General features: G+C 33.8%; 1 long non-coding RNA gene across 1 annotated transcript in view; it reads left to right on the top strand.

Moving 5' to 3' along the window:
- The first annotated feature begins 369 nt into the window (after positions 1–369).
- LOC145279750 (uncharacterized) overlaps positions 370–17,278 on the top strand; it is a 166,428-nt gene continuing 149,519 nt past the window's right edge. Inside the window, exon 1 of the long non-coding RNA XR_013868444.1 lies at positions 370–948. This is a non-coding gene — a long non-coding RNA (uncharacterized LOC145279750). The remainder of the gene's footprint in view (positions 949–17,278) is intronic.

Raw genomic sequence — 17,278 nt, 5'->3', positions numbered from 1 at the left:
ACAAAATCTAACAAGAAATGAATGTCTTATTTTTGGAAGATACTAGAAAAATGAGCTCTGATCAAATTCTTTTAATTATGAATGAGTTTTCAAAGATAGTTTAATATAAAAAAAACAAGACCATTAAAAACTAACAAAAGTTATACAGTTGACGTTGAATGACTGCTTTATATCAAATTAATAGTTGAATATGATTGAATTATTGCTAATTGTTGCATTAAATACTAATCTCTATGAATCCTTAATTGTGCACCACATGGATACCGTAATGCTTAATTCTGCTGCACTTTATAACAAAGGTTCATACAAAATTTCAACCTGATTGGCTTAGTAGTTTCTGTAAAAAAAACTGGAACGGGCAGACGCACACAGACTAAGAAAAATATAATATAGATTACTCGCATTTTGCCAGTTAAATACGGCATTGATCGCTGCAAGATTGTGTCAACATGTTATGATGGAAAGTTATCCATATAACATCTACTGTTTTAATTGTTTATGATCTAGGAATGCAATTGTGATGCATCTTACTATAATAGAGAAAATTGCGTTTTATTTTCAGTTTAAAAGATTGAGAATTGCTGTCTGACTATAATATTAATACTTTTATATTTCTACGAAATGTTTATATCTGAATATATAATAAAATAACATTTTTCCCTTCTTGCTATATAACCTATAGGAAACCAAAGAGTTCATTCCAGTGCAAATATTCAAAGTTAATACTGCTGCGTCTTAAATGCGTACGTTTTGTCTCCATTATGCAAACATTATATTTGTCACTCTTTCAGCTACATAATCCCACATAAATAGTAGCTAATATTTATCCTTTTTATATTCACTCCTCTCAGAACTCCCGAAATCACCATGTCTTTTTATCACAGCCATACATAGCCCTTACAACACCGAGATGCAATCACATAGATGGAAGCTCACGCTAGCAAAATTGTAAGTTTTATTTAAATGTTTTCTTCATACAGTCAAAGCCATTATATTGTATTAGGTTTATTACTGGTTATACTTTCGCTTCTTATTGCTTCTATTATTACTAGCAGTTTCAGTTTTGATTCTTACTTGAATACCTCCATCTTCTTTTTATGGCTATTCAGTAAATTCACCTCAGTGTTTTTATTATTGCTGTTATTTTTTGCATTTACTGTTATTTTTATATAATTTTTAAAGACTAATATCATACTGCATAAAATTCCTAGGATTACATTTCTTATTTGTTGTTTCTTACCAGTGTTCAGCAAATAAGAAACGTGTTCCTCTTAGCGAACCAGTTCCTATTTTTGTTAATAATCGCTGGTAGCCATGTTTATGCGTTTTCTTTATTTACAAAATTGGTCTTGTAGTTTTACAAATTTTAAAGTATAAGGGAAATGTTTATGTACACGTAGTATGCAGGGTTTTTTTTTCACAACTATAGTAGAGTATTGTTTAGAAGTGTACACAATTTTTCCATTTTCTTTTTAATGCCAAGTGTTTTAAAACAAGGCCGATAGCCATTAGTTGCATGTTCTCGTGTAATGAATGAATGTTGAATGTAGGATTGACATGAAATTCTTAAAGATAAACTAAAATGACCGAAAAATAGGCTGAAATGACTTAAATAAATAAGAAGTAAATGACTTAGAATGACTTTAATGAACTTAAGGATGAATTGAATGATCTTAAGAATGACTTGAATGCTTAAAAAATAACTGGAATCCTTCAAAAACAACTTGAATGATCTGGAGAATAACTTGAATGGCTTTGAGACTGACTGGTTGTAAAATGGGTGATCATTTTACATTAAATTAATACAGAAAAGTAATCTTCCACTTTATATCACAAAGTTACATTCTTGGCCAAAAGGCCAAGAAAAGCTTAAAAAGCTAAGAACAGCTACTATTAATAACAAACCTTTGATCTTAACCAAAAAGGCCAAGCACAAAAGTGTTATGGACAGACCGATCGATGGAGTGACTTATAGAGTCGCTTGCACGCGACTAAAAACTAAAATTCTACTGGGTTCAAAATCATTATTGCTATTGGTGTTACTATTAATAACATAAAAAAAAGAAAATGTCGACGCACAACTATTATACAGTTTATACTAACAGCATAGATTTTCAAAATATTAAAAACGATCAATCCTCATCTCAAAAATTTAGAAACTGCAAATCAGTACAAACCCGAATTAATACAAACATGGAAAAGTCTATCAAAAACTGATGAGAATGATTAACCACATCACATTCCTATGCAAACGAAGTGATCTTAAGCAAGTGCCACCATGTTTAACCTTGGAAATCTCAGTCGGTTGCAAGAAACCAGAGGATATCAAGACGAGTAGGACATAAACTTATCCAAGATGGTCCCCCTCGCCAAACTTTCACAAGAAACACTCGCCTATCTGAAAACACTAATAGTTCTCCCCACTCTTTATATGTGCCTAAACCTAAACGTAGATTCCATGAACAAAGCTTCTTTCTTAGAACTGCACGCCTGTAGAACTGTCTTCCGTTTGCCTGCTTTCCAGCTGACTACAATATGATTGTTTTCAAATCCCACTTTAACAAGTTTTTGATGAGCCGTTCCACTTAAGTTAACAAATTTACCGAATTTACATTACTAATGTTTACTATATTGCCTATTGACTATTGTACACTCTGTAACAGTGATCCACGAGTGGCATCTGGGCGTTGATAAGTGGTGATGCCTGTGTAAAAAAAAAAAAAAAAAAAAAAAAAAAAAGATAGAATTCACAACAGCCGGTAGAAGAAACATCAATTACAGACCAAAATTTCAAACGAACTTGACCCCTTCCTGGAAAGTATCCGGAAGTATATCATTGATAAAACGTGCATCCGAGAATACCTGGATATATCATATAAGCAAAAAAAAATAAATTGGAAAATGTAAAGCAATTAAGACTCCATGTCCACTATTCACCAATAAGAGCCATTGTTAACAAAAGTAAATGCCAGTTAACTTTCTCTGGGGAATCTGTGCTAAATAAAAGCTTACAAGTGGATTCTATACTTAAATATGATAGTTTCAATAGAGGAGGAAACTTTGAATAAACCAAGGGCACAAGCTGATGATCTATGGTGGTAAGTGAGACAAGCACTTGAGAATTCAAAACCACATCTAAAAGGAAGAATATCATAATACTACCAGCAGACTAAGACAATGCTACAGTGTTAATGGATAAAGCGGAATATTCCAAGAAATTGGCAGATCTAATAAGTTCTGGTGGGGACTTTAAAATACAACAGAAAGTAAGCTGTTGCATATACTCTGTAAGAAAGACTTAATATCACATGAAAAATACAAGCATCTAGCTCAGCATTACAGAAGACTACCATACCTATAGTTTTCTTAAGATTGATAAAGATGGTATTCTATTAAAACCTATTGTCAGCACCCAATATTTAGGATGCCATCCTTTGAGCCGATTCCTAGTAGATATAATCACCCCAGTTATCGACAAATATCCAGGAATTCAGCTCACTTCATCGAAATGATCAACAATGCTCCCATTCTTCCTTACTAGATGGTGAGTGTTGTAGTGAGTCTATTCATGAATGTATCTATTGACAAAACTGACCGTGATTGGATAAGCTGACTTCAAGTATGCATTTTCATTCTAATTAACGATATAATGGGGATGTTAACCCGTGTCGAAACTACATACTTCATGATGATATACATCAGCAACAAGATCTAGTGATAGGATCACCATTGTTCCCTACATTAGTCAATGCATACATGGAAAACTATGAGGAAATGGCATTAGGATCAATACAACTAAACCCGACAATGTTGTTACGGTATGTGGATGACACGTTCATACTTTGGACCATGTAGAACTCTATACACCCATCTATACAGTTCACTATGGAAATGGAACATAATAAATTATCGTGTCTAGATATATTGATAACCCCTAACTGGTCAGGGGATTTATGTCGTCTGTATATGGAAAGCCAACTTTCACTGAACAATATCTAAACTGCAACTCCCACTGTTTATATATAATGTAAAGATAGGATTCGTCTTGTTTACAACAGTAAGCAAAAGCAGTATGTAGTAATTGTAATATATATCAAAATGATATGAACAGTTTAAGAGAAAACCTTAAATAAAACAACTATCCAGAGAGTGTGACATCAGCTCCAAGAAATCTGAATCTAATTACACTCCATAAATGTTGCTCAGTAATAACATTTTGACTTGGATGTAAGCAGTCATATTTCTGAAATTTTGAGATGAAGATTGAGAATTTGTATTTGAATTATTCGGGCTACCGTTCTTATCTTTAGTGTTTGTTGTGGTGTGTTGGGTCATCCACCCCCCCCCCCTCACATTTTTGTAAGCACAAATATGCTGGTCAGCAGAGACGGACACGTGATCGACATCTTTGAACAAGTTAGAACAACACATGCTAAAAATAGCAATAACATTTTTGATAACAAAGAAAAACACAAAACTTGTTTTTTCGTAACCAAAACAAAAACAACCTACTTTAATTTCGAACCAAGATTAACATATATGCAGTCAAAAAACACCCAAAACATTTTTGACTCTAATAAATCCGGCCTGAATTTAATTATACTTATTTGTTTGTTCATCAAGTGGATTTCTGTAATCAGAACGTTTTTTCCATAAAGCCAGCAACATTCTTAGCAAATCTCCAACATGGCTAGGAGGCAAGTAAACTCTCTAATCCTGACTTTGATGCGATCTGGTTAAATTGGGGACTTCTGCAGCTTCCAACGCTTCCAGCTCAGATCGACGTTCAGTTACCTGTTTCAGTGCTCACTGATGAACAATTACCAATTTTAGTTCCCATTGACTCCAGTACCTTGTAGACGTTCAGCTATCCTTTCCAGCATCAGATCCTGTCTACATGACCCACACCAATCTGAGGCATGGCATCCTATCTCAGGTACGCAACAATTTCGACTCTGCCAGACGCGTGTTCTCGCTTTATATAATCCTGACTACAATCCCCATTGCCATACGATTTATTGTTTTCTCTTGGTAAATAAAACACGATTCTATCGTTTTTAACCGGTCATCTGTTTGTCATTTCTTTACTATTGCCATTAGTCTGCCGTGTGTCTTAGTTATACGGCCGATTGACACCGTTACCTTTCGACCCTCTACAACTTGTTATTCTTACGTTTCAGCCGAGGTAACCTCGAACATTCAGGTGCATCATAAATGCAAGGACTTGTAGTAGTGTTAAAAGTGTTAAGTTATAATGGGTTCCAAGTGACATTCTTTGGGAGGTTGAATTCTCAGTGCAGTATAAGAATATCATTATGAATTACTTAAAACTAATGTGTGGTGAAATAAGAGAGCTACTCCTGAAGGATTAATTAAAGTTTTGCGTTTGAAATTCTGTATACATTACTCGGTTTGATAACATCCAACTTTCAGCTGCATCTTATCTCTGTGGAAATGTTGTGAGAATAACACTGAAGATGAGAACAGTAGTCCGAATAATCCAAATCATCAATCCTCATCTCAAAAATTTGGAAGCATGATTTAAAATTTTTTTTTTTCAAAAATATGTTAAACGGTTTTATGTAAATGTTAATGGTAGCATAAGAAATCCAATTTAACAGAAGCCAACATTTAATTACAAAAAAAAGGAAAAGGACCAGCATGCAATTTTTTATCATGTCAATTTCATTGTTAAAAGGAAAAATACATCTAAACTATTCATGGAATTTAAATTTCAACGTTTATTATAAAATTACATATTTTATGTATTAATTGAATCATTTTTTAAAAATTATAAATACTTTCTTACCAGAAATTTAAAGACAAATCAAAAAGGGAGAGGGTGTTTTAACGAACGAAACAAAAATTAAACTAGGAAAACATCGGGCAACACCAGGTAGAAATATCTAGTTGCATATAAGTAAAGTTATGCATCAAACTTTTTTTTTCTAACAACAATGGGGGATTGTTGGCATTTGAACTTGTTTACGTCAACCAAATTCTCACCATTTGTCCTGATATCCTGGTTTATTATGCCATTTGATTGTTTCATAACTTCCGGTTTCTCGATATTACACTTCAATCCAAATTCCTTTTACTAATGATATTATGTGGTTTATGTCTATAGAGCATATCTAGAGGCCATCTTTCATTCTCAAGAGACAATGAATAACCCCTTGTAAGTGTGCCGACATGAAGAGGCTATTATCAAGAAATGTTAGTGCAATTCTCAACCGAACTTCTCTTGAATTGATATTTGTAGTAATATCATTGGAACTACTTTCTTATGCACAAGGATTGTAATCTTTTTTGCGTAGGAACACACGACACACGTTTTCATGTATCCGTGTATGTATGTTAATAAACCAGTATACTTACATTATATTTCTGTTTCTATTTACCACACTTAAACACAACATTGTAGTATTGCAGGAATCAGATTGCACAGAAAGATCCCATATGATTTGGAACCAATGTCGATAAGAATATATTTTGGAGTTTCTTTCTTATAGACTAGTTGCCTGTCCAAGGCTTGATTGGTTTAATCTATATATCTATAAAAGTGTGTGTGTGCGTGAGAGAGAGGAGACTTCTCGACCAATATAGTTGTGGATCTTGATATTTAGTATATTTCATATTCAGACATGCAGAAAACGCTTTAATCGGTTTTTATCAAGAAAAAGTGATGCTAAGGGGTGAAAATTTAATAGTTGGTACTTAGATTAAAATCCGATGATCCCTTATACACTGTTTCACCAGGTTTGAAAACATTTTAAAGATCGTGGTAAGTTGGTCTAATGGTTCTCATATTGGATTCACTGTCACTGTTTTGGTTTCTATCTCGGCTCAGAAACTTTTTTACTTACAAGAAGTGAACTGTTTAGCAAAAACCTGATACTCACATGTAACTGTATCAGTTTCTTTCTATTTTGTATTTATTTTTCTATTTATTTTTATTTTATTTATTTTTTATTTTATTTATTTTTTATTTTATTTATTTTTTATTTTATTTTTTATTTTATTTTTTATTTTATTTATTTTTTATTTTATTTATTCATTTTCTTATTTTATTTTCTTATTTTATTCATTTTTTACTTCATTCATTATTTAAGTTTATTTTATTTTTATTTTGTTTTTTTAAATTATTTTTTAATTTTTTAATTTCATTTTTAATTTTATTTTTTATTTCATATTTTATTTTATTTATTTTATTTTATTTTTTATTTTATTTTAATTTATTTTAATTTTTATTTATTTTAATTTTCTTATTTTAATTTTATTTTTTTCTTTATTTTAATTTTTTTCTTTATTTTAATTTTTTTCTTTATTTTAAATTTTTTTTCAACTTTTTTTCTTCAACTTTTTTTCTTCAACTTTTTTTCTTCAACTTTTTTTCTTCAACTTTTTTTCTTCAACTTTTTTTCTTCAACTTTTTTTCTTCAACTTTTTTTCTTCAACTTTTTTTCTTCAACTTTTTTTCTTCAACTTTTTTTCTTTAAATTTTTTTCTTTAAATTTTTTTCTTTAAATTTTTTTCTTTAAATTTTTTTCTTTAAATTTTTGTTCTTTAAATTTTTGTTCTTTAAATTTTTGTTCTTTAAATTTTTGTTCTTTAAATTTTTGTTCTTTAAATTTTTGTTCTTTAAATTTTTTTCTTTAAATTTTTTTCTTTAAATTTTTTTCTTTAAATTTTTTTCTTTAAATTTTTTTCTTTAAATTTTTTTCTTTAAATTTTTTTCTTTAAATTTTTTTCTTTAAATTTTTTTCTTTAAATTTTTTTCTTTAAATTTTTTTCTTTAAATTTTTTTCTTTAAATTTTTTTCTTTAAATTTTTTTCTTTAAATTTTTTTCTTTAAATTTTTTTCTTTAAATTTTTTTCTTTAAATTTTTTTCTTTAAATTTTTTTCTTTAAATTTTTTTCTTTAAATTTTTTTCTTTAAATTTTTTTCTTTAAATTTTTTTCTTTTTAAATTTTTTTTAAATATTTTTTTTCTTTAATTTTTTTTTCTTTCTTCTAAGAAATTTAACGTAAGGTTTACTGGTTCACGCCAGGTACATCTACTCGTCCACGCTACAATTTAATCTATAGCTGGAAGGATGATATATATTCATAACTTTTCTCAAGGATTTTAGTGAAAGTAATGAAGCTTTGACAGAACTTGAACCTAATACGCCTGGCCCACAGTCAAAATTTGTAACCATTACGTTAAATCACTTATAGTTTGCCTGATAACCTTTTTAAGAGTTAAAACATTATAATAGAAAAAACTCACTTTGACCTGAATTTTATTGTAACTCGATTCCTTCTGAGTTTGATGTGACTTGAAAAAGGTAATAAAAGCAAAGGAAATGCCATCCTTGTGTTGAGTCTATGATAAATGAGATGGGCTGAAACATCGTCCCGTTATCAACAAAAAAAACCATCCTATTTGTAGAACAATACCACAAGAATGCTTCCTAACAGACTACAACATGGTCATTTTAAAGTCTGTTAACAAATACTTATTCAGACGACATCTTGGATAATCAAATTCTGCCCATTGTTTCTAGTCTCCTTGTGGTGGCGTTCATCACTCAAATGACAATTTCTTTTACAATGCCTTTTACCATCGTGAGTGGTCCTCTGCCTTGGTAAGTGGTGACCAATTAAAATAATAAAAGAAAATCCGTTACGAGTTTCGACACCATAGATCAGTTCAGTGAAACCAATAAAAGCAAAAACATACTTGAGTGACACTATTCTTTTTACTATAGTTTGATACTTCGATTCCCATGAAACATTTGACACCGATAATAGCAACGAGCCCCAGGAAGCTATTTGGATGTTCCAGTGCATTCCACTAGCTATCATTTGAGACAACGTCGTGTCCATTATGGCGTTATCCAATAGGATCTACTTGAGATTATTTGGAAGATAATTTTCCTTTCTGATGAAACAATTATGGTAAACTAACAAAAAAAAAATATATATATATATATACACAAACAAAATCTAACGGGAAATGAATGTCTTATTTTTGAAAGATACTAGAAAAATCATCTCTAATCAAATTCATTGATTCAGGAACAACGAATTTTCAAAGATAGTTAAATATAAAAAAATTTAAAAACAATACCGATGCCCCCGTTCAGTCTCGAAATACAAAGGATACTCCCTATCGGGGCAGCTGCGCATGTAAATGTGAGGCAAGGGTTGCGCAATCTCCAACCACACCTCTCCTAAATTGGTACTGCCTGAGTCCAGTTGCAAAGAAAAGTCCTGGACGATTGGGAACAATGCCGAGATAAGTGGAGAGTGCATACAGCACCTGGAAGTCCCAAATGGTCACCCATCTGGTATTGGCCAGGTTCATCGTTGCTTAACTTCGGCAATCTGACGGGAACCAGTGTGTCAAACATGATTTTCCTAAAAAGAACGTTAAAAACTTAGAATGACTGCTTTAGTCCAAATTAATGGCTGAATATGGTTGAATTTTTGTTAAATTTTGCATTAAATACTAATCTTTAATAATCCATAATTGGGCATCAAACGGATACTGTAATGCTTAATTCTGCTGCACTTTATAACAAAGGTCCATACAAAATTTCAACTTGATCGGCCTAGTAGTCTGTGAAAAACTAGAACAGGCAGACACACACACAGATTAAGAAAAATATACCTTAAACTATATCCAGTGGTGAGGCCTCAGTTTGCGGGTTTTGGGGAGTGTGGAGCCACCTTTTAATTGCCATTGCTCCCAGGTCCACTCTGACCCGGAGTGGTAGTACCTGTTAGGGTCCCAACTGATATTCTATTAAAAAATTGTTTTTTAAAAATCTTTGGGTTCGACATTAAATAACCTGAAAAGAGTTGATATGCCGTAAAACAACCAACCAACCAACCTAAGAAAAATATAATATAGATTACTCGCATTTTGCCAGTTAAATACGGCATTGATTGTTGCAATATTGTGTCAACATGTTATGATGGAAAGTTATCCATATAACATCTACTGTTTTAATTGTTTATGATCTAGGAATGCAAATATTTTCCTATTAATATAATGGAGAAAATGCGTTGCTGAAATCACTTTTTTTCCCTTTTTTTTTCTTTTTTTTTTATCAGTCATACTTTCATGTCTTCTTTAGATATTTTCTTCATCAAACAGACCGTACTAACAAAGCGCTTACGTTGCTAAATACAAGATGCTTTCAATAAGGGCATTTTTATTGATAATACACATTCCAACAACTTCTGGAAGACCTCCATAGAAGTCCTTTTGTGTGAGTATGTAAATGATCCTTGTCACGGCCTCTTTCATTTCTACAATTGTCTCATAATGACAGCCTTTAAGGTTTTCCTTGACCTTAGGGAATAACTGTCACGTGGGGCAAAATCTGGACTACAGGAAGGGTGACGAACTGTCTTGATGCCCATGTTAGCCAAATGCTTTGTGCTAAGGATAGAGTTGTGGACTTTTGCATTGTCCTGGTGGAAAGTCCACTGACCTGATTTTAAGAGTGTTGGCCTCTTCTGACGGAATCTCTTCCTGAACTCCTTTAAAAGTTCAACATAGTATTCCTTGTTGAATGTCTGCCCAGTGGGAATCCAACGCATGTAGATCATTCAAAATATTAAAAACATTTAAGCATAAATTTCACGTGTTTTTTTTTGTTTTTTTTGTTTTTTTTGTTTTTTTTGTTTTTTTCATGCATATAGTACCGTATTGCTTAGTTGTGTACGCACCTTTCACATATTTTTTAATGCCAATTTGATTAGTTTTTTTTTTTTTTATAAATAGCTACAGTTCTACTTGATTCATAAGGTGCTTCTGTGGTATATGAACAAGGCTTTTATAACTCTTCGGTACTTTCACCTAACAATTTAACAAGAACATATAACGTTATTATTATTGTTATATTTAATTGGAATATCAGCCCAAAAGCAACAGTGACCGACAGTCATCCTTACTACTATGAAGTGACACTAACCATCTTAATTGAGCAATGATTATCATGGATAATAGTGCTTGGTGCAGGATCACAGACCTGACATTTGAAGACAAGCGATTTACCCGTCAGTAGCCTTCTCTCTCAAGAAGTGATTGTACACGGTAGGCTTCATTTCAGAGCAGTCCAATGGGACACAACACCATGATCGATAATTGTAGAGGAAGCCAGTGCCAGCCAGTCATTTTTGAGCAGGCCATGATGGGAACTAACAATGACAGTTATAAAGACACTCAAGATCTACCAGTAAATATTAATTAGGAGTATTCCAATGGAGGCTGATACTAATTATGGGCGCCAGTGAGTTTCAGTTGCAAAGGAAGCTAGTGCCTGCCACAAAACGCTGCAAACCAGCATTAATTGCCAGCAACCAACAGTGATGACAATAACTGCCAGTGGCTTCTGCAAGCTGCCACTGCCAGACAATGCCCAACAGTAAAAGCCAGATGATTTCTATTGGGGCAAGGCCACCAATACCCGCTATTTTCTAGAGCTGGCAGGGGCCCCCATTAGCAACCATAGTTTTGTTTTCACATGGGGGGGGGGGGCTTTACTAATTTTATTTGGGCTTTGTGCCAATACTTCCAACAAGCAACACTGGTATAGGGGGAGAACTTGAATGCCTACTAGACACTATCCTCGAACAACCTGGCACGAGGATACTTTTCTCTAAAAGTAAACCCCGACCAAATATTAAAAATCACATAGTATTCGCTGCCCAAATAAGATCTCACTATGGCTAACTCACATTAGCTTTTACGAGGAATGGTACTCCTTCTCAAAGTGATGTTACCTTAAGTAACAGCACGAAGCTGGATACTCCACCAAACTAGATAAATTCTTGTCCTGGAATCCAGTAAGACCAAGAGACCAAAACAAAAGATATACTACAACATATGAAAATGGTTTATTGGAGAGAGGAAAATTATGTTCTCAATTTCTTTACTAACTCAGTGTTTGAGAGATAAAGAAGTTTAATGGAACATTCGAATATCTATGTATCCCATATAGTTCAAGTGTTAACCCCAGGTCGTGGGCACCCTTGATTTCCGAGAACTTCGACTGAAGTAAAATAAAACAAAGTACATGGGTCATGCTCGTATAAAATCAAATGGCAAAATTCAAAACTCTTTTTTTGCTGTTATTATTTTTCTCTTTTTTTCCTTCAACAGATAAACGTTGTAATATATTTTCTTTATGAAGAACTATTCTCATCTTTTTATCGTCTTTGCTTTAGAAAAGCTGACAGTTAATAAACAGGCGGAGATATAGAAGTGTGAACATGACTCGGGATTCATAAAAGATGCAGCAAAAGAATGAATAAAAGAGGAATCGCTTTGTGAGTTAATTGCAATTTACAGATAATTAGAATAAAGTAATTTTTTTTTTTTTTTTACTAAATCTCGAAATATATTTTAGCTCGTATTTTGTATTATTAAATGTCACAGAAGAAACTAATCACAAAATCGGCAACGCACCTATTTGGCATGTCAAGTGCGGGTGTCATGACATAAAAACTCGAGTTTGTAACTGGATTTATTTTATGGACATTAATTGTATCTGAAGGGAATAGTTATTTTGGGAAGGACGAACTGGGGAGGACGGAAGTTGACTGTTTGACTTCTAAGAGAAAATATTGAAGCCGAGATTTGTTTGCATGAATTGCGGTGTTAGTAAAGAGTTCTGCCATTTCTTTTCAGGATGATGGAGATCTGTTGGTACGAATTAGTGTTAATGAAGAGGAGTTCTGTCAGCTTTCCCATAGTTTCAAAAATATGAAGGCATTAATTTGCATATGAAAGGAGTGGCTGTGTTTAAAGGCAAATTGTGGAGGATGAGTCAAGTGATTGGCAGCTGAGAGAACACATAGACGTAAAAAAATTGTTGTTAATGACGGCGTCAGTGAAAAGGAGTATTGTCAATTTCTATTTAGATTAAATTTTCTTTCGAGAACACAGTAAAATCTAAAAGACTCCTTAATTAGATGCACTTCATTTGCCAGCTGACCACAATATGGTTGTCTTCAAGTCCACTGTAAACAAGTTGTGGAGGCTTTCTTTCTAGGGCAATTGCTCTTGACATATCAAAGGCCTTTGAAAGGGTATGGCATAAAGGTCTACTTTACAAGATCTGCAGCTATGGTATAGCTGGAAATGTCTTTTCAATTATCAAATCCTTTTTCTCTGATAGGTTTATAAGAGTAGTGGTTGATGGGCAGAAATCAGAGGCTCATAGTATTAATGCTGGAGTCTCTCAGGTGTCTATCCTGGGTCCAACTCTCTTCCTGATCCATATTAATGATCTTCGAAATCACATCTTTAGATCATTTGTAGACATTTTTGCTGACTACACTACCATCTATGGCAGCACATCAAAGGCCGTAAACAACCAAGTTCTTTCTGATTCTCTCTCCTCTGATCTTGAGCATGTGGTACAATGGGGAAAAAAGTGGCTGGTTACTTTTAATGCCTCTAAAACCAAGCTTCTATCTTTGCATCATCAATGTTCTGATCCCCATCTGGCATCACTTGAAATGAATGGCTCGTCTTGGGGAGGCTCCATGTTTTGACAAGCTTCTGAGCTTGACCTTTTACTCCTGATCTAAAATGGAATATGTACATCAAATCCGTTGCCTAGGTTGCTGGAAAAATTATGGGATCCTTCTATCGATCCAGTAGATATCTGATGCAATTCTCTACCTATATAAGAGCAAGGTACATTCAAGGATGGAGTATTGCTGTCACATCTGGGCAAGAGCTGCTAGGAAGACTTATCCTGACTTGACAGTGTTCAGAATAGACTTCTTAGCCTATTGGGGGATGCCCTTTTCTCTTCCCTGCAACCCTTTTCTCACAGGAGAGACGTTGTGTGCCTGCCTCTATTTTATCGTTATTTTCATGGAAAGTGCCCCCCCCCCTCGCCAAACATTCATGAGAAACACTCGTTTGGCTGTAAACACTAGCAATAATTTCCCTCACTCTTTATCCGTGCCTAAACCTAAACTTAGATTCCATGAACAAAGCTTCTTTCTAAGAACTGCACACCAGTGGAACTCTCTTCTGTTTACCTGCTTTCCAGCTGACTACAATATAGCCATCTTCAAGTCCAATGTAAACAAGTTCTTGATGAGCCGTTCTCCTTAAGTAATCCAATTTAACAAATTTACACTGCTAACGATTACTGATATCGTCCTTTTGACCGCTGTACGCTCTTTAACCCTTATCCTCGAGTGGCCTTTGGGCCTTGATAAGTGATTCCTTTGGAAAAAAAATCACCCCCTCCCTAAATAAATCCATTTTTACCTCATTTCCACCACTAACTATTAACATGCTGTTATCCCAGTGATCCCACATACACATTAACCCTTATCCTCATGTGGCCTTCAGGCCTTCATAAGTGGTGACTCCCATGTAAAAATTTGTGGCGTGAATTACAGTATTAGTAAAGAGTTCTGTCAGATCTACTTTTTGGGTTACATTAAAATAGACAAAAACAGACCTCAAAAAAACAAACGTTAATTAACTCAACAGCGCTTGGAGCTTGTTTGACGATGCGGGATCTATTAGATTGCTAACTCTGTTTTGGATTCTGTCCAATAGACACACTAGTGGTTGATGCACTGTCTCATATGTGACAAAAATATTCCATGCATTGACAAATGGTGGCTTTGTAAAGATATGACAATTGCTCAGTCTCCGCTTCAGAATTTATACCCTCGCCTCATTGATGAATTATTACCTTGTCCCTTTAGGCTGCTCTATGGGTCACATGAGGTAGTTTTTAAAAAAACCCTTGCATGAATGTACTCTGCCTTCTTTTCTGTTTTTTTCTACTTTAAGTGCAGGACACGGCAGAGTCTAAGTGACAAGCCAGAGACGGCAGAGTTAGCAATCATTTATCTTGCAATTCCTGCTTGGATTGCAACCAAGTCTGATATGAAACGAATCTAAATTGAGACGCACATGTGCAAGCTGTTATTGGAACTTCCCATCCTCAGATAACTTTTCACAAAGCACACTTTTTGTAAATCTTATTTTCTACACAATTAACGGTTTCTTGTATCATCCATTTGTTCACCCAGTAAAATTGCTTTAAATATTATGCATGCTTGTTATGTTCCTTCTCGCAAACCAACCATCGCCATATTTGTTTCAGAGCTTATGCTCGATTTGTATTCGCGTGTGAGAATTAAATTTTTTCCAGGATGAAATTAATCTCAAGACTTCATAGTTTGTAACCTCAATATTTATGAGAATTGTTTTCCTGTTGTTGATTTTTTTTTTTTTTATTTTAATTTTTTTTTATTTTTTTTTTTATTTTTTGTTGTGTTTCTGTGTAGAGCTCCTGAATATCGTGCCCCAGCATTGTCTGGTCTGCATGAAGTACTTGTTGACAACTACTATCTGTTAACCTGTACGATTACATACGAAGTATGAGAAGGTTTGGTATAGAACATAAAACAATGTTGCCACTTTCTCTCCATTGATTTGCGGTTTGGCACCTAAGATGTTGTGGCTTTACACATGCAGAAAAAGTGGCGACCAGAGGATGACGGATGTTGATGAGAAAGAGTTTGACATTAGGGGTGGGAAGGGTCTGTTGCTGATACTATTGCAGGGACAAGATTCCATATAAACATTTTTATCCTTTGTTAATGTTACTACACAATTGCTTTAGTATATCATATTTCTTCTTTGAAAGTGAGGTCCTGGATATGACCTTAAACTATATCCAGTGGTGAGGCCCCAGTTTGCGGGCTTTGGGGAGTGTGGAGCCACCCTTTAATTACCATTGCTCCCAGGTCCACTCTGACCTGGAGTGGTAGTACCTGTTAGGGTCCCAACTATGGGTTAGATAGAAACCGACTTGAAAACAAATCATCTATTAAAAATTTTTTCAATCTTTGGATTCGGCATTAAAAAACCCGAAAAGGGTTCATATGCCGTAAAATAACCAACCAACCAACAACTTTGAAAGTGACTTTTTGACATTATGCTAACATTATTGCAGCTAACATGGCCGCCAATCATCCACACGGTATGTTAGCCTATTACATAAACACGTTAATGCAGTAAAGTTTTACACACACAAATTGTAATTTTAATGTTTGAAAGTCTTACACAAAAACAAAACTTTAAAACCTATTTTTAATGGAAACACAAAGCCGTACCTGAAGGATAATAATGGAATCATTTTTTTTTCTTTTATCATCTGCAAAACATCGAAGAATTTGTTTTCTAATTTTCACATTTTGTAAGATTTCATCGTCAGAATATTCTGTTATGTTGTTTTAATCTGGTTTTGTCTGATTCAAAATATATTTTCAAGTAAGAGATGGAAAAACAAAACCTAAAATAATAAACAATAGTTTTTTCTTTCTTATGAAAATATGAATTTTGTATAAACAGAAACATGAATATTTAAATCTGGTTGAAGAATACAAATAAACAATTCTTCCCTAAAAGCTATTTTTTTTGTTTCTGCTGCAGACTTCAATTATAATTTCCCCTCAAATATTGATAGCTTCATCTTCAAATAATTTAACTCTTCTATCTAAATAAAAAAGAAGGGGGGGGGCAACGTATCACTGTATCAAGATGGTAAGTAAAAACAGGCAGGTTCTTTACATGGTCTGGAGACAGTTTCTAATCTTAACAGGGGACATTTTCGGTATCCCATACATAACCCTGGTACGAATCATTCTTAAGTATGTCATCCGTTGAGCCTCATCCTACTTTGATTGCTCAAAACCGGCCTCAAAACTTAGATGATGCCCTTTTTTCTCTGCAAACTCTTTCCCACAAGAGAGACGTTGCCAGCCTGTCTCTACTCTATCGTTATTTTCATTGCAAGTTCTCGTCTGAACTCCAATCTATGGTCCCTCCTTGTCAAACTTTCACAAAAAATATTTGACTAGCTACACCCACTATAAACAATTTCCCCCGCTCTCTATCTGTGCCTAATTCTAAACGCAGATTCCATGAACAGTTTCTTTCCTAGAACTGACCACATATGGAACATTGTTCCACTGGCCTGCTTCCTGATCGATTACAATATGGTAGCGTTCAAGTCCAATGCAACAAGTTTTTGTTGAGCTGTCCCCTTAAATACTCAAAAATCTATCCAATCTATGTCATTAATGATTGATACTACCACCTTACATCCATTAACCCTTGTTATTCTTGAGTGGCCTTTGGGCCTTGATAAGTCCCGGTCTTCTAGAAACATACTATACACCTGGAGTTTGTTTAACGGTTGTCAAAGAGGATGATGTCGCAATTCTCCACAAT

The sequence above is a fragment of the Euprymna scolopes genome, chromosome 7, assembly GCF_053919585.1.
Source record: "Euprymna scolopes isolate OS-2025 chromosome 7, ASM5391958v1, whole genome shotgun sequence".
Lineage (NCBI taxonomy): Eukaryota > Metazoa > Mollusca > Cephalopoda > Sepiida > Sepiolidae > Euprymna > Euprymna scolopes.
The sequence above is the reverse complement of the archived record's forward strand: the minus strand, read 5'-3'. Positions and strand labels throughout refer to the sequence as shown.